Below are 17,714 nucleotides of genomic sequence, written 5' to 3'. Positions count from 1 at the left end.
ATGAGGATTGCTAAATTACCCTTTTAAGGGCTGTACTAGTGGACATGCTCACCAGCAATGGATGGGAATGTCATGTCTTCACAGCCAAACTTGGGTTTTTGCCAAGCTAATAGGTTTAAAAAAATAAGAGGCATCTCAGCACACAGCCATTTGTATTTTTTTTTTTCTGAGTGTTGTCTTTTCACATCCTTTGCCCATATTTTTATAAATCTTTTCTTTAGAGGTTTGTTTATATTTTCATGGTTTAAGGAGATTAGCCCTCTGCTGAGTTGTGTATATTCTTTGCAGATTTTCACTTGTGTGTTACTTTGCTTATACAGGTTTGCTCGTTTGTTTGGTGTGCACAAGCTCTAATTTTTTTTTAACTTTTATCAGCTGAGTTTATCAGCTTGTTATGTGACAGCCTGTGGTTTTTGAGTCATAATTAGGAATAATTTTCTCACTCTAAGATTATAAAAGAATTCTCCCATGGTTTCTCTTGGTACCTGTGTGGTTCTCTTGTCAACATTCAAATGCTGAATCCATTTGGAATTTATTCTGGTATATGGTGTGAAGTATGGCTTCAACTTAATTTTTTATTAGATGGCTACCCAGGAATCTCAACACCATTTATTGAAGAGTCACTGGATTTGGAATGCCACATTTATCATATACTAAATGTATTTATAGTCTTCATAAAATATATATATTCATTGGTCTGTCTATTCATGTGCCTTGAAGGTTTTTTGTTTTGTTTTACAGATTTCCTTTTTTCTTTCTTTGGGCCACTCTGCGTGGCTTGTGGGATCTTAGTTCCCCGACTAGGGATCGATCCTGGGCCCTAGGCAGTGAGAGTACAGAGCCCTAACCACTGGACCCCCAGGGAATTCCCTATGACGTTTTTAATGATCAAAGTGCTATAGTTTGTTTTTATGTTTGTTGATCTCGTCCAGGATTTCTCAACCTCAGCACTATTGACATCTTGGGCCAGATATCCTTCTTTGTTGTGGAGGGCTGTCCTGCACATTGTAAGATATTGAGCAGCATCCCTGGCCTCTGCCCACTAGATACCAGTAGCAGGCGTGCACACACACACACACACAGAGTGATAAGCAAAAAAAAAAAAAAAGAAGAAAGAAAAAAGTTTCCAGATGTTTCTAAGTGTCCCCTGGGGGACAAAATCACCTCAGTTGAGAACCACTGGTTTAGCCATGCCTTGTTGCTTTTTTTTTCTTTTCCATAGCTTCCCATTTCTTCTTGTTTATTTCACCACAATGATCCCTCTACTTGGAATGTCCTTCACGTACTCACTTTCCTCTCAGCATTCAGCTCAGGCCCTCAAGAAGCCTTCCTGAACCACCCTGCTCCGTCCTGTCCCCACCCAACCCGGTGTGACCCCCATGAGAATTTCCATGAAATTTGCTTGTCTCTCGCCCCTGACCGGGCTGTCAGCTCCTAGAAGAGAGGGGTTTTGTTCCTGCCTTTATCTCCTCTGGCACATAGCCTCTTGCACTGAGCTTGGCACAGGGTAGGTGTTCCATCACTATTGTTGGATGAATGGGTAAGTGGATACTTCTTTTACCCACCTCTCACCAACAGCCCCAAGTTCAGTCAAAGCAGATGGGTGAAGGATGGGATCTGTTACCCAGAATGCATCCCTGGTGCTGAGAACCGGGGTGGGGAGAGCTTGTGTGTGTCCAGGCACACTAGTCGATGAGATGTGTGCAATCTCCTGTTTAATACCCTGCAGTCCCCAGCTACTAAGATACACTCAGCTGCTTAGGAACAGGAAAAGGAAAGCTGGGGACAGCTAGCCTTGGTGGTTTCCTGGAAAAACTGGATAAATAGTGTTGACAACATGAGCCCTGGAGTCTGACAGCTTATGTCAGATTCCTACTCTATTCACTTACCAGGTACTTAAACTCTTTAAGCCTCAGTTTCTTCATCAGTGAAATGGGGGTAATAATAGTACTCACCTCAGAGGCGAGCAATGCCCCCTTTGGCTGGCTGTTTATAGTCTGATGAGTTCTCCCAGTTCTCTTGCCCTGAGCACCCTGGTGAGAGGAGAGAGAGACGAAATGATTACTCCGAGGTACAGGCCAGACCATGTGGGAGAGAATGATGGTGTTTGGGGGCCCCTGTCTGACTTTTCTCTAAGGCAAGGAGACCCTAGCACTGATGTGGGCCTCAGGAGCCAGGAAAGAATCAGACACTAGGTAGGAAGTCTCCCCCTCCAAAAGTTGACACCACAAGCATTTACCCAAGATCTTTTTTTTTTAACTTTTTATTTTATATTGGAGTATAGTTGATTAACAATGGTGTGATAGTTTCAGGCGTACAGCGAAGCCCAAGATCTTAAATGAAGTGAAATGATTCAGTTCTATGCATAGAAGATAATGATAAGTAGAACCTATCAAGTTAAATAGATTAAACGCCAGACACTGTGCTCACTGGTTTACATACAGTTACATAACAAACCCCTACACACCTTCCTCTCTCAGAGCAGGTCTTCATCTGGTGACAGGATGGGGTGGAATTGCTATTCACAGCCCTCCTCCCCCATCATCGAGGCATGGACATATATACACTACCAAACGTAAGGTAGATAGCTAGTGGGAAGCAGCCACATAGCACAGGGAGATCAGCTCGGTGCTTTGTGACTGCCTGGAGGGGTGGGATAGGGAGGGTGGGAGAGAGGGAGACGCAAGAGGGAAGAGATATGGGAACATATGTATATATATAACTGATTCATTTTGTTGTAAAGCAGGAACTAACACACAATTGTAAAGCAATTATACTCCAATAAAGATGTTAAAAAAATTTCTTTATTTATTCTAGCCCTGTTTATCTACAACCTAAAAGCTCTCTCCTGGCTGCCACACCCGGCTCTGTGTAGGCTAAGCTGGAGCTAGAAGCACACTGAATGAATCAGATGTGAGTACAGGCTCTAGTCTCGATTTTAGAGGCTTTTAACTCCCAGCCGCTCGTGACTGTGCAGCATGGCCCTGCCTGCATCCTCACACCTGCTGCCTACAGTACTGTAAAGAGCATGCCTGCTGCTGGCGAAAACAGGAGTTCCAAGAGAGAAAACAGACATTACCCAAAGAACACATGCTTCTCTTTTGCATTTCTTCTGATGCCTGCTCAGAACCCATGAGTGCTGAGAAGATATCGCTGATGGGTTTACCCTGGACTTAGTTGCATTTCTATGGATGTGGCCCATAGAGGCAGTGGGGTACATAGGTCTCCTTTCAGAGGTTCTTCTAAGAAGGGAAATGGTGTGCCCCATTTATTTTGTTTCCACCACAATCTTTATCCAGGCCATCTGTCACCTTTTCCCCCAGAATCTACAGCCCTTTCAAGGATGTCTCTGACCCTAACCTCTACCTGCCTGTGACACTGTGATTTATAATACGAGATATATATTTGGTCTTTGACCTTCCGTCTTTACTTAGTGAAACTTTACCTGGTGAATGCATCAAATAGCATGTAAATGTCACTTCCTCAAGAAGGCCTGCCCCCAGTTGGTCATTACCAGCTCTCGTGGCTCCAAGTACCACCACTTATCACAGTTGCAATTTTATATTGTTTGTGTAATAATTAATTAATGTTTTCTCTCCCAGTCCATGAGGGCAAGTGGTTTCTTTTTTTCTTACCACTTATCCTCAGGGCTTAGCATAATGCCTGACACATAATAGATACCTGGCATTTATTAAGTGAACAGTGAATAACGGGTAGTGTAATCTAGTAGATAATGCTAATATTTATGTGCCAGGAAAGTTCTGAGCATGTTAGAAATACTACGATCTTCCTACCAATCTATGGTTTGGGTAGTATTACCCTTACTTTACACACAGGAAAATTCACCCATGATCCCATAACTGGAAGAGGCAGGATTTGAACCCATGGAGCTGGCTCCAGAGTCTGAACCTTTAACCACTATGTTGTTCTAGCCTGTGTTGTTCTCCCATGTTTTCGTAAATCCACAAATTTCATTTGGTTCTAGGTTGTTATTATATCATGCCTTGTACCTCTTACTTGCAATGAATTGTACTCCACTTGATGTGACATTAGATAATTTCCTTGACAAAGTGTTTTATCTGCCAAATAGCACTGTAGTAATATGCATCCTGTGTTTTAGCAAAAATAAATTGTACATATGAATAAAAATTTGGTAGCAAACCTGTGAATGGACAGTACATGGGTTGAGAACCACTGGTCTACTGGCTGATAACCAATCTTTAGTATACTTATTAATCCCATTCTCTTTTATGGATTATAGATAAAATCTTACTCACCATTCCCCTGAGAAAAATATGTTTTCCTGGACTTGGTGGCATGCTTCATCTTTCTGCTCAGGAACCTTTGATCCAGAGGAGAAGCAAGGTCTCCTATCCCTAATGTCCCAAATACCCCCTCTCTGACATTCGCAGTGGTCCACCTCAAAGGGCAAGGCCAAGCTTGTATTCAGAGGTTTTGATTTCTTTACAGCTGTGTTCCTGGTTCCTTGGTACTTTGCAAAAATCACCCTCACCCCCTTGCAGGAAAGTACCAGGGACATTAATCCAGGGCTTTCTTGGGTGACCGGCACATTTTCACTTTTCTAAGATGGAATTGGAAGTAGCCTACCATCCCTGGTAAAATATTTTTTAAAAGACGTATTTTTAGCAAGGTGTATAAGTGTGTATGTGTATATATGCGTATGCATATATATAGTATCTATATTTTATACATGTAAATTAACAGACTAGAGATGGGGATAATCTCTGTCAAGAGTGCTTACCTCCAGAGGCAGAGGTAAGAGTGAAAGAGATGATGAAGGGGAACTTCTTCAGATTTGGGGAGGTGGTTTGCTTCTGAACATTTGGATCTTTACAGTAGGACTATATTTACATATCAGATAATTAACTCCTTCCTCCCAAAAGAAGAGAGACAAAGAAAGAATTATTATTAATGCTGAGGAAGGGAGGGAAGTGAGGAGGGGCAACAAATGAAAGGACTCTCATTTTTGACTCTGTATACTTCCGTATTATTTGAACTTATGCATCAGGGACACACGTATTTCTTGTGCAACTATATTTTTTATCATGCAAAGGCTCACTGATTCACTAAACAGCTAATATTTTTTACTCTTCACTCGATGCTGAACACTGTGTTCTGTACTTGATCTGCCGAAATCCGTGCAATATTCCATGAGTGACATACTGTCATCCCATTTTATAAAAGAGGAATTTGGAGCCCAAAGACTGGTTAGGTCATCTGCCCAACGGCCCATCTAGGTAGCAAAGAGCAGGCTGGGAACCAACCAGCTCTGCCTGATTCGATGTGGGTCATGGTGGTGGGTACCAGCAGGAATGAGGCTTCCCTGCCTTTATGTAAGTGGAACCTAGTCAAGATGGAAAACATGAGAGAAAGGCTAAAGAAATGAACAGACTGAGGAAAATAAACAGAGACATTTAGCAGAAAGAAATGCTCAGAGAAATAACCCTAGTAAACTTGAATGACAACAGAAAGACAGTCAGAGACGGTTTGGTGCCCCCAAACACCCGTAAACATTTTCATTTGACTCTGCACACCCTAGAAGCCTCATGTCACACTGCAGCTCTGTCCAGACGATTCTAAAAATAGCCTGATAGAATCCTGTGGTTGGAAGAGACTGTGAGAGGTAAATGAGTCTGTCCCCTGCCTGCAGAAGGGAGTAAGTGTTCTCCTTACAGGAAAACCGAGGCAAGAGTAACTTAAATTACTAGATCAAAGTCACTTCTCCACCCCAGCGCTAAGTCAGCCAAAGAGTTGGAGCTGGGGTCAAGGGCACCGATAGCCTCATGATTCAGCATGTGGAAATTATATTCATATCACAGCTCTTTACAAAGGAAACTTACTGCCCACCCTCTTTTCCAGCTGTAAAACATCTGGCTGGCAGGGGTCGGGGGGTAGGTGTCAGCTGGGAAAATGAAAAGGAGTCACTGTAATGCCCCTTCTCCCAAGGCAGCATCAGGAGGAGGAATGCGGATGGTGTTAGGGGCTTGGGGCTCAGAAGGAGGTGGGCGTCAGTTGTTCTTGCATTGTCGGTGTCATTCTTTATTCCTGTAATCTACCTCGTCAGGATGGGGTTCCATTGGCACACCAGATCAGGCTAAGTGTGTCATGAATGATTAAAGGCCTTGCAAGAGATTAAGGGAATTACATTTGTATGCTCCATATAGCCAATGGCTGAAGGACAACTGCAGGCAAGCCTCTGAATAGCTTTACACGTGAAAAATAAGAATAACTGAAGATGGTTCCAGGGCTTAGCGCTTTAAATCATGAGGATGTGATGCAGAGACAAGTTCTCTGAGGGCAAGTGGCTCCTCAGTCATGGGCACTGAGGACGGTTGATGGTTGTGTAGGATTTGAATGAAGATACAAGTCTGACAACATCGATCTAGGAAGCAATCCATAGGGCCGCCTTTGGGCCACTGTGGTTAACTGGGTCAGGACTAGGGTGAAGCTCTCACCTCCAGTGCAAAATTTAAGGGGACACCAAAAAACTCAGTCATCAAGAAAAATAATATTTTAATGCCACATATTTTTTTTTTGTTGCTGTACGTGGGCCTCTCACTGCCGTGGCCTCTCCCATTGCGGAGCACAGGCTCTGGATGCGCAGGCTCAGCGGCCATGGCTCACGGGCCCAGCCGCTCCATGGCATGTGGGATCCTCCCAGACCGGGGCACGAACCCGTGTCCCCTGCATCGGCAGGCGGACTCTCAACCACGGCGCCACCAGGGAAGCCCTAATGCCATATTTTTAAAAAATAAAAATTAATGCAAAAAAATCCAAGATGAACAAAGACTATTACGGGGCCGTAATATATTGGCGCCTGAGGCAAAAGGAAAAATGTAAGTCCCTGGCTTTAGTGGAAGCAAACTCATCAGTCATATTTTCCACATCTACTTCTCTGCTTCTCTCATTTTTAATTGAGAGAATTGTCATGTTTGACAGTTTCTCTTGACTAAGTGACAATCTTAAATAATTTTAAATTAATTAAGCAGAACTAAAATCAGAATAAATTCTGTTGGGGTATAAATCAAATATTCAAACTTAAAATAATGTGAGTTTTAATGTACCTACTTTCCAATCTTTCAATATTTTTTCAACTACTTTAATGTTCTGGAAAAAAGTAATAATTAACAACTACATATGGGGGCACAGAGCTTTCCTTCTGCTTTGGACTCCAACACGGCCCCCATGGCTTGGGTGGTAAATAAGCCACATCCGCTGGTCTCCATTTGGAAACACGGTGTGTCTGTGTCAAACCTGGGTAATCCTGCCGATTACTACGCCCCTGGGTCTACAAAAAACCCTTGGGCTCTCTGGGGATGCCCTTTAGGATTGGGGATTCAGGAAGTCATCTCGTCCCGTTTCACACCTTTCTATAGGCCACGAGATTATTGGGAACTGGGGAGACATTATCCCACCCTCACTGCTTGATGTGTGGGAGTCTCTGACTTTTGGGGAGGAGTCACCTGGAGTCCAAGGGCACATAGCACATCCTTGATACAGAACATAGGACTAGTACTTCTGTACACCAAACAACTTTAAGAAACACCATTTGGAGGTTCTTGGATAGAAGAAACTTTCTGAGATAATGAGGTTTTTCTTATTCTTTTGCCTTAAAACATATAATATGCTCACATGGTTCAAAATTCAAAAAGAAGTAAAAAGGTAAACATTGAGAAGCCTTTCTCCCACCCTTGTTCCACACTCTCCTCCTCACGTACAAATAGGCAATAACTTTTAGTCATTTACTGGCAATTGCGGCTTCTTTAAAATTAGCATTCGAATAGGTTTTATGAGTTAGACTGGGACCCACCCAGCTCCTTCTGGATGAGACGATCTAGCTGGTGACGAGGGCTGAGCAGAGTCACATGTGTCACATTTTGTGTATGTGGCTGACACTGGCAACATGGAGCCAGCATCTTTTCAGGTGCCACCGGAGCCCACAGGCATCCAGGCCTCTCTTCCAGACTGGCACAGGATCTAGTGTCAGTGCTACTGGATACCCCAGAGCCAAGCCAATGGGGAACAGGTCTGAGGCCGTCAGCACGGTTGGCATCTTGGTCTAATAATAACAATCCCCAAAGAAAAGGGTATCAGTGTTTCCTAGAAACACATGACGGAGTTTGTAATCTGTCCCCATTGAACCGCAAGCAAGCTTCTGCATACTCGGGATTACACGCATCCTCGCAACTGGAATGACATTCCAAACCACAAACACAGCTCTTTGTTTTTGTGGTCACCATGTACCCTCAAGATATCAGTTGCTCCCAAGGTGACTGATTTCCTCTGCTCTCTTGGTTATGGTTGAGGAGGTCACTGGGAGAGTAGGAGGGAGGAACCCTCTTAGAGCCAGGGTCCCACAAGACCCAGAGTTGGAGGGTAAGCGGAAGCCAGGCTGGAAGAGATCTCAATACCAACTGGGGAGAAATGCTGACTGAACCACCAAGCCACATTAGCTTTATAATGTGTGGAAGGCATCTTCTCCTCACGCCTCTTTTGGCCACATCCCTACTCACCACTCTTCTCTATAAAGTTGTTGCCCACTGAGACACCCTCTAGGGCCTGCTGGCAAACTTTCAATTCCTTCTGGCTTTCAGCTGAGAGGCCCCTCCCAGACTTCTCCACTCATTCCCACCCTTCACAAGGCCTTGGAAACTTTGTTGAAAACTTGGGTGGTGTGTGAACACCCAGGTGCCACGGTAAGTCCTGAGTAGAGTGAACCCCTCTGCTCTCTCTGAGCCCTCAGTCTAATTCAAATTTAGGAGGACACAGAGACTACAGGGTAAAGAAAAAGCAAGCAGAGTTTGTGGTTCCACCCTCGGGCAGCATTACCTAGCCTAGAGCAGACATGTTTTTTGGTTCAATTCAACTAGTGTTAATTAATGCGTTCAAAAAGTGGTGATCGGGCTTCCCTGGTCGCGCAGTGGTTGAGAGTCCGCCTGCCGATGTAGGGGACGCGGGTTCGTGCCCTGGTCCGGGAAGATCCCACATGCCGCGGAGCGGCTGGGCCCGTGAACCACACGGCCTCTGAGCCTGTGCGTCCGGAGCCTGTGCTCCACAACGGCAGAGGCCACAACAGTGAGAAGCCTGCGTACCGCAAAAAAAAAAAAGAAAAGTGGTGATTGCTGTGGAGGCAAATTTAAGAGTAAGAACCCTCTGTTGAGCAGGAGGGACAACGAGTGGTAGCCAGTGTTCAAAGAACAGGAAATGTCTCTGGAAAGACAGGCTGTGAAATCATGACAAGGATCAAATGCCTAAATGCTGAAGGAAATCCACGTGAAGGAAAGAGAAGCTGCAGGGTGGGTTCTGAAGGGAGATTACCGGAAGAAGCAAGATCCCAAGCACTGTCCCTGTTTTCCTCAGACCCAGGCAAGCCTCCCCCTTCTTTCGTTTGTGCAGTGCCTATTTGCACCTGCTTCACTATGGGCACTCAAGAATTGACACAAATAATGTATTTCTCGGCATATTTTTTCTGTCTCCCTGGATATCTCTTCCTCCATTTTTGAGAAGAAACATAAAGAAACAACTTTTTCTCTGGAAGACTGATTTCATCACCAACAGTCCATTTCCATAGATATACCGTATCTCAGGACATATCTCGTGTGCTATGTCCCAGGAACACTTTAACACATTTTCATAAATAATTGTCAAGGGTTATTGGCTATTCTTCTGTCAGTGAGTGGGGTAAAGCGTAGAACATTCTCTCATAAAGTTAGACAAAAACAGTATCTGGGTGTTGCTTTGGCTTTCCTGACTGTTGGACTATGACATTTGCTATACTTTTTCTAAAACTCTATGATTTTGAGGTCACATTGATGGAATGCTCCTTTGTACTCTTGCTGCTGTCTGGAAATATTTGTTTTCATCTTATGGATTAAAGAGAGCTCAGAGTTCTATAGTTTAATAAGTTCGACCCAGATAGTGATGAACAGCTCATGCTTCACCCGTACCATTCTGATATAATACAGGACATCCAAATATGCCTTTTGAAATTCTGATTAGCTCAGGGCAGGAGAGTTTGAATCACTTACCTTACATTCCACTTGCTGTTAGAGGAGATTTCTCCCAGGTTCACCTCATATACACACACCACCTGGGGGGAAAAGAATCAAGAAATATTTTCCCTCACAGCAAAGTTGAATAAATGTTAACTTCCTTCCTTTGCACGTGAACAGTTAGATATCCCTCATCTTACCAAATGTCAGCTTCTCCTTCCCACGGGATGATTCCCCTCATCTTCCCAAGGTCTTCACTCCGCAAGGAGTGAAGTCCTTCTTTTTCTGCTGCTTTGATACCTCTCTCTCTCCTGAATCATTCCCATTCACAAAGAAAATACACATGAAAAATTCCCATCCTCTCATATCCCCTGGCTACAGCCCCACCTCCCTGTTTCCCATTGTACCCAAATTTCTAGAATACTCTGCCCACTGCCGAAGCCTCTGCCTTCATGGCACCACTGAAATGACCCGTCTCGGGGTCCCCAGTGACTGCCCAAGTGCAATGGTTGTGTTTTTGTCCTAATCTTTTCTCTTTTTTTTTTTGCGGTACGCGGGCCTCTCACTGCTGTGGCCTCTCCCATTGCGGAGCACAGGCTCCGGACGCGCAGGCTCAGCGGCCATGGCTCACGGGCCCAGCCGCTCCACGGCATGTGGGATCTTCCCGGACCGGGGCACGAACCCGTGTCCCCTGCATCGGCAGGCGGACTCTCAACCACTGCGCCACCAGGGAAGCCCTGTCCTAATCTTTTTTGATCTGACCATTCCCTCCTCCTGGACCCTAGCTTGGCTTCCAGGTCAACCTATCTGCTGGTTTCCTTCCTTCCTCCCTCCCTGCCACCATCTGCTTAGCCTGTTCCATCCAACTTCATATGTTGGGACAAATGGAGGGTTTTGTCTCAGCCTCTGTCCGCCTCTACCTATGCCCTCCCTGGGTCATCTCATCAGTGCCCAGGGACTGAAATTCCCTCTTTATGCTGTTGACGCCCAAATTTCTACCAACTGAGACCTCTCCAGTCCAAGACTGGCTCACAGAACTACCTGCCATTGTGGCTTCTCCTTGGTCAGTGTCTCAAGGATGTCTCACAGCCAACCAATCCAAAACCAGGGCTGATCTGCATTTCTGAGCATTTGGAAATTAAACGAATTTATTCTTGTCTTCATCCTGGGTGATAATGCCTGCTGCTAAAATCTGTGTGTGTGTGTGTGTGTGTGTGTGTGTGAGAGAGAGAGAGAGAGAGAGAGAGAGAGAGAAGTGTGGTTTGGGTGTGTGACCTAGAGTTCTATCCTCACTCGCCATGTGTACAGTATCCTGATAGGCAGCTGTGTGTCATTTTCCCTGGGTTTATTTCTATTGGACTATTTACCCTTTTCCTACTGATTCCATGATATTTTGAATCATGACTTCCATGCCCCAATACCAACAAAAGTCCACTTCCCACATATTTCCTGGAATGTTGGAAAATGTTCTATAAACTATGATGATTGCCTTGCTGGGACCACGGGGCCAGGTCATACCCTTTCAGTGGGACTTGAGAGAGGGTTTCCCTGAAGGGAAGAGATGTTCTCACTGCCATTCAATCACAGAAGAATTAGTTCTGCGCCTTAGATGTAAGTTAGGGAAACCATAATCTCTCTGGGTTCAAGGCCTGAGGACACTGAAAAGGCTAGTAGTGGGCAGGTTCCTGAGTTACACGAACATAAAACAACATTTGAAAGCTTTTTCGTGTGTCATCTTACTCACTTGTCCATCTCCCACCGTGGCTGTCCCCTAAGGTCCTAACTCATCAACCATGAAGTTTCCAACAAGGGGGATTCTCTGGTGCAAGACCACATGAGAGGGGCCGTGAAGCTCTGGCCCATAGCTCTCCAACCTGGTATGCTGGAATTACAGTGGGAACTTTAAAAAGTGCTAAGGGCGGAGACCTTCCCCAGAAACTCTGATTTACATGGCCTGGGTGTGGCCTGGTTTTCAGTTTCCCAGGTGATTCAGATGCACAGCAAAGTTTGAGAGCTCAACTCTGGGACACACTGGCACCAGCTTCACAAGGTTTTTCTTCACCACAGATGATTTCTAGCAGTAGGATTTCAGCTCCAGAGAGCCTTGGGCTTGCATCTATCACATGGTACCTTCCTGTAATGTTCAGTGTAGATTTCTCTTTCCCAGTAGACTGTGAGTACTTTGAAGACTGGGGCTGTGTCACTGCATCTGCTTCTCTATGTCCAGTATACCCTGGCGCTCAATAAATGTTAGCTCAATGCATAGGTGCACGTCCCAAGTAAGGTGAAGTGGATGGCTGCCCCCAGATACCATGCCCTGGCATTCAAGTTCACCTTCAGAGACCCCACACCACCTGCTGCACATTGGGTGTGTACTTTGCATCACAGTACATTCCAGACTCGGTCCCCAGGTTCCCAAGCGGGGCAATCCGTGTAGAATTGCTCTGCTGCTGCCTCCTCCACAGGGCAGGAAACTCACCACAGTAGGTTAGCTCCCTATTTGCTATGGCTGGGGACTGTCCGCCAAGAACGTTTCATCAGCCACTCTAAGCCTGCTCTCCCACTGGCCCAGGAATGTGGTTCCCTGAACGCTGGAAGGTCTGCAACCAAATGGGTGGTTCTGAGAAAGCTCCTAGATGCCGTGGAAGCAAGTGTTTCGTGAGGGATGGTTTCTCTTTGGGATGTGTCACTGGTTTGACATTGTCACCTGTCATTCTCTGAGTCTCAGGATGACATCATCTAGCTCAGGTCTCTGGGTGTGGTAGGAGGTGGTGCTGGCATTGTTTGTGTTTGGTTTTAGGCAGCTCCATTCCTTGGGACTGAATCCTTCAGAATGGGGTGTCTTAACCCAGGGCTGATAGATGGGTCTTGGGGAGCAGGGCCCATGACTCCCTGAAATTATATATGGGGTATTGCATCTGTAGGCTTTAAGCACATTTCTCTAAAGAGAGAGCCCTCTAATTTTCTTCAGATATTTTAAATTGTCCATGAAACTGCAAAAGTTTTGGCCCATCAACTTCCCACTGTCTTCCCCACAGTTTTAACTTTCCGCTGTTCCTAGAAGGCCTTGAGCGGGTAAGTTCTAACATCATTCCGGCACAAGGTACAGAATGAGGTTATCTGGGTTAGACCAGCCTCTGTGGACACAGAAAGAGACTATGGGTTACTTGGTTTTCTGAGAGCGTGAAAGGTAGAGGAGCATATTAGTGGCCACCTGTCACCCTCTATCTTGAACATTGATGAGTGTGTGAGAGAGAGAGACGGTGTGAGAGTGTGAGTGTGTGTGTGAGTGTGTATGAGTGTGAGAGAAAGTGTGAAAGAGTGAGAGTGTGTGTGTGAAAGTGTGTGAGTGCATGTGTGTATGATATGAGAGTGTGAGTGTGTGTATGAGTGTGTGGGTGTGTGAGGGAGTGTGTGACTGTATGTGTGTATGAGAGTGTATGAAAGTGTGCGAGTGTGTGAGAGTGTACGGGTGTGTGAGGCAGAGTGTGTGTGTGAGAGAATATGTGAGAGAGTGTGAGACGATGTGAGTGTGAGAGCGAGCAAGCGCTGCAGTCCTCCTCCCACTGAGCGTGCGTGTCACACGACAGGCGGCCGTATCTCATGTGCCTGCCTTTCCGTGTTCACAGCCCTAGTTTTCCCAGGCTCTGTGACACTCACCCAGAATGACTGGACTCTCCTCCAAGACGAACCTGCTGCCACCAACACCCCCACCCCTGTCCACCCTGAACTCCTCACACAGCGCCCCAGCCCCATCACCCGGTTCTCTAGGTCCGGCTGGGTTTATTTTCAGCAGGACGCACGCCCGCTCCCCTCCTCCTCCCCCTCCCCCTCCCCGGGCAGGGGCCGCGGATGAAGCGAAGCCTTGTTCCCACCGCAGAGTGGTGGCCCCAGCGCTTGGCCCCACCTCCTCCGCGGTGGAAACAGTGGCCGGCGGCTCCATCTCCTCCGCGGTGTAAAAAGTGGCCGGCGGAGGACTGAGGCCGGGAAGGCAGCGCCCGACTCAGAGAAGTTGGGGGAGGGCAGCCAGTGCTGGAAACGCCAGGCCTGCTCCCTCTCTGCTCTGGGCCCACCAATGTCCTGGGGAGAGCGCGACGCTGGAGGCCTCCCTCACTGCCTGGGGCGGGCAGGGGGTCGGGGGACATCAGCCTCTAACGTGGCCTCTTGGCTCACAGCCTTGTATTCCCTACCCGAGGGCTGGCAGCCCTCCCTCCTCACGTCCCTGGTGCTGGGGTACTAAAAAGGCAGCATGGTGCCAGGGGGCACTTTTCTTGGCAGATGCCGGGCCCTGAATTCGGAGAAGTAGGTCTCACGTGAGGAACATGGAAATCCTGGGCTTTGTTATTAAACTGACTGTGGGGCCCGAAGCCTTGTATTCTCTCCTTGCCCATAATTTTCTGTGTTTAAACCCCACGCATGTATGAGCACCTACTTAGGTACATAGGGGACCGTAGCTGGCGCCTGCCCTCAAGGAGACCGCAGTGTACTGTGGAACACATATCTGCGCACAAGAATAACGACTATCATTTCAAAACGGTAGCTGGCATTTAGGAAGTGGGGACCACACCAGATATATGTGCTTCGCACGTTACACGGATGACCCGTTTTCATCCTCACAGTACACCTGAAGCAGGTACTGCTGTTACGAGAGTTTACAGAGGAAAGTAAAGCTCAGAGAAGTTAAGTGACTTGCTCTAGGTCACACAGTAGGTAAGTGGCTAAGCCAAGCATCAAGTCCAAGTCCAAGCCCAAGTCCATCTCCAAAGCCTGTGACTGAACCACTGCTATGAGCTCCCCCATAAGGATGCCAGGCAACCTGAGCAGCCCCAAGAGTGGCACAGTATGTGATATGGGCATTCAGAAGAATGAAGGAAACAGGTGATAAGAGGAAGGGGACAGAGCAGAGTGGGAGGGGGAATTATAATTCTGGAAAAGAACGCCTTGGACTCTGCCCTGAAAATCCATTAGTTCCACTGAAAGCTTGATATTGAAAGGGTGCCTGTGGTGATCTCAAAAGCTGTGCCCAATCTCTCCAGTCTGACAGGCCATCCCAGCCACCAGTGTGGGAGCCCCTTGTCTGCTCCCAGGCCCCACCCATTGCAGACGATTCCCAGGGGCTCTGAGTATTCTGATGGTGCGCCAGTGCTCCACCCCATCCTCCCAGATCCCTCTGTGCGGGCTTTGCTTTTAACAACCTGCACCTGTGGCTTCCTTAAAGGCCCGCCCTTGGGCTAATGGAGCCACTTTCTCCTTCAGGAGCTGGAAGCCCTGGGAATGTGTAAACCCCATTGCCAGGGTCACCTGTAGCCGTGGATGACTGTAGGATGAATGCTCAGCAACCTTCCCTAAAGGTGGTACAGACACTGAGGGATGATTTCCACTCCGGAGCTCCTCGGGGCCCGGCTGGAGCTGGGCTTCATCTCAGGTCATATCCATATCCCTGCCCTGCCTACTTCCCTGCTCCCACGAGAAATTTCTCGTGCACACACACATCATCACGTGCGCACAAACCTCATCTCAGGGTCTGCTCCCAGGAACCAGACTTAAGAGAGTGTGGCTGTGAAGTTCCAGCAACATCTCTGGGGAGGCTGAGTTGAGTTGAGCTGACAGGACACCACGCCAAGCCTGAGGCTCCAGGGACATTTGTGGGTCAAAGAACCCCTAAAGGAAGAGGGAGAGCTTCTGGAGAGCAGGGCAGGGACGTGGACCGACTTTCACCCCTCCCACAGGAGCGCCTGTCTACGACTGCACATAGCTACGATTTCTGGGGTGGCCGTGGGCCTTCCTCTCAGAGAAGGGACTCTGCTCTCCTGCCCTGCTGATTCCCACGTCACACGCATGTGAGGGGCTCAAGTTATCGGGAACAGAGGAGGGGAAACGAGGTGACTCCTGAAGGATAGAGAAAAGGTGAGGGAGAGTATTCTTGGGAGAGAAACAAGATGAACACTGAGGAGGAGGTCCTCTTGGGTCTCCCATTCATCAGTGGAGCTAGACCTGGGGCCACGGCCTTGCAGCCTGCTCACTGAAGGTCAGACCCCTCTAGGCCACCTGCAGAGCCCTCAGCCCACAACTGGGACAGACACTGAATACGAGCCTTTTCTTCCTTCAATAAATCCTACTCCTGCCAACCATGGCACACTAAGGTGAGAGGAGGTGGTGATTCCCACGGGGGTTACCTCACCTGAGGAGCCATGTTCCCTGAGTTTCAGGTACAAAGACTCTGATGAGAAGACACACAGTGATTAGGACTCCCTCTTTGGAGATTCCACATCACCCCCTGCACACACACACACACATACATGCACACACATGCATGCACACACACGCACGCACGCACGCACACACACACCCTTCCTGTATTCTCTCAACCGTGCGTTGACCTCAGTCAAGGCCAGCTGGGTCGAGGCAGGTGACCAGGCCTTGAGGCCGGTTGTAAAGCTAGACTTCGGGGTGCCTGCGTTTTCCTGCTTGAGTAAAGCCCTATCTGGCAGCCTGACCCAGATAAACACCAGCTCAGGTCACAGGAAAAGTGGTGGGGTTGGGAGAAAGAACGTGGAGCACCACAGGGCCTTGAGACCTGGCTGACAGTGGTGGGCCCCTCCCCTGCTCAAATCATCTCGACTCTCACTCCACATCTGCTCAGAGACTGTGACCTGCTGCCTGCGGAATGCAGCTGCCTCCCTCCACAGCCTTGCGCAGGAGAGGAACAGCTGTTTCACCTCTGGGGAGGAGTCTCTCCCTTGGCCCCAGAGGGATGCTGTCTCCTGCCTTCTTCCTCATTCCTGCAGTTTTGGCAATTCTCCCTCCCTGGGTGATGCTAGGTGTGGCCTTCATTGGAGCTTATCCTCCACTCGTGGGTGTTTATCCATCATGAACCAGGAACGTGCTTCCTCCTCTCAGTCTGGGAAGGTCCTAAGGTAGTGTACAATTCCTCCTCCTTCGTCAGAACTTCCACTGATACTTCCCACAGCGAAACTCAGGCCTCAGAGTAGGCTGCGAAAATCTTCAGCAGGAAAGGTAGAGTTCCTAGTGATATATTTCCCTCCATTCAGGAAAAGCAGTAACTTCAGATTCTCTCAGTAATAACTCAGTTGACCCTTAGGGCCATCGTGGACTATTGTGTAGGTGGCATACTGCACAAGTTTGCCCTGCTGAAGGGATGAGTGGAGGCTGAAACTCAGCCAGAGCTTTCTTTGCCAAGCCATATACTCTGGTATGAGGCTGCATCCTTTTTATTCCTTTGCACAAAACCCCTCTTTGCTCACTGGGCTGTGTACCTAGAAGGGACACCTTTTCCTAATTCATACAAAGGCTCCCTATAATCTAGCTTCTGACCTGGCAACCTTGCTTCCCTCATGCTCTGCCTAGAAATGTTCTCATCTTCGCAGTCTCAAAAGACAACGTCTTTCTCTTTTCATCTCTCCCCCTTCTGTCTGAAGTCGGTCTAATAGAATCAGAGACCAACAGTCTATCCCTGTCATTGAGAAAATAATGCCCACGTGCTTTCTCAGATTCTCCATCCTCAATGAACAGTAGCCCCAGTCGCGCTGGACAGAACTGTCAATACTGGTTTGCCCATCCACTCGGCCTGGTCTTTCTTTTCCTCCCACAGTGTCCAGCAAGATCATTTCTTATGAGACTCTCTCCTGGGAAGGTGAACAAAGATGAGCCTGAAAAGATCCCCCTGATCCTGTTGCAGAC

The 17,714-nt window shown here is 47.5% G+C and overlaps 1 long non-coding RNA gene across 2 annotated transcripts in view; it reads right to left on the bottom strand.

Moving 5' to 3' along the window:
- LOC137206187 (uncharacterized) overlaps window positions 1-17,714 on the bottom strand; it is a 178,228-nt gene that overhangs the window by 84,132 nt on the left and 76,382 nt on the right. For both annotated transcript variants that reach the window (XR_010934515.1, XR_010934516.1), the window contains exons 4-5: window positions 10,050-10,111; window positions 1,956-2,033 (exon numbers count right to left, since the gene is read on the bottom strand). This is a non-coding gene — a long non-coding RNA (uncharacterized lncRNA). The remainder of the gene's footprint in view (window positions 1-1,955; window positions 2,034-10,049; window positions 10,112-17,714) is intronic.

Source organism: Pseudorca crassidens, chromosome 14, assembly GCF_039906515.1.
Source record: "Pseudorca crassidens isolate mPseCra1 chromosome 14, mPseCra1.hap1, whole genome shotgun sequence".
Lineage (NCBI taxonomy): Eukaryota > Metazoa > Chordata > Mammalia > Artiodactyla > Delphinidae > Pseudorca > Pseudorca crassidens.
Note: the sequence above shows the minus strand (reverse complement) of the source record. Positions and strands in the feature narration are given on the sequence as shown.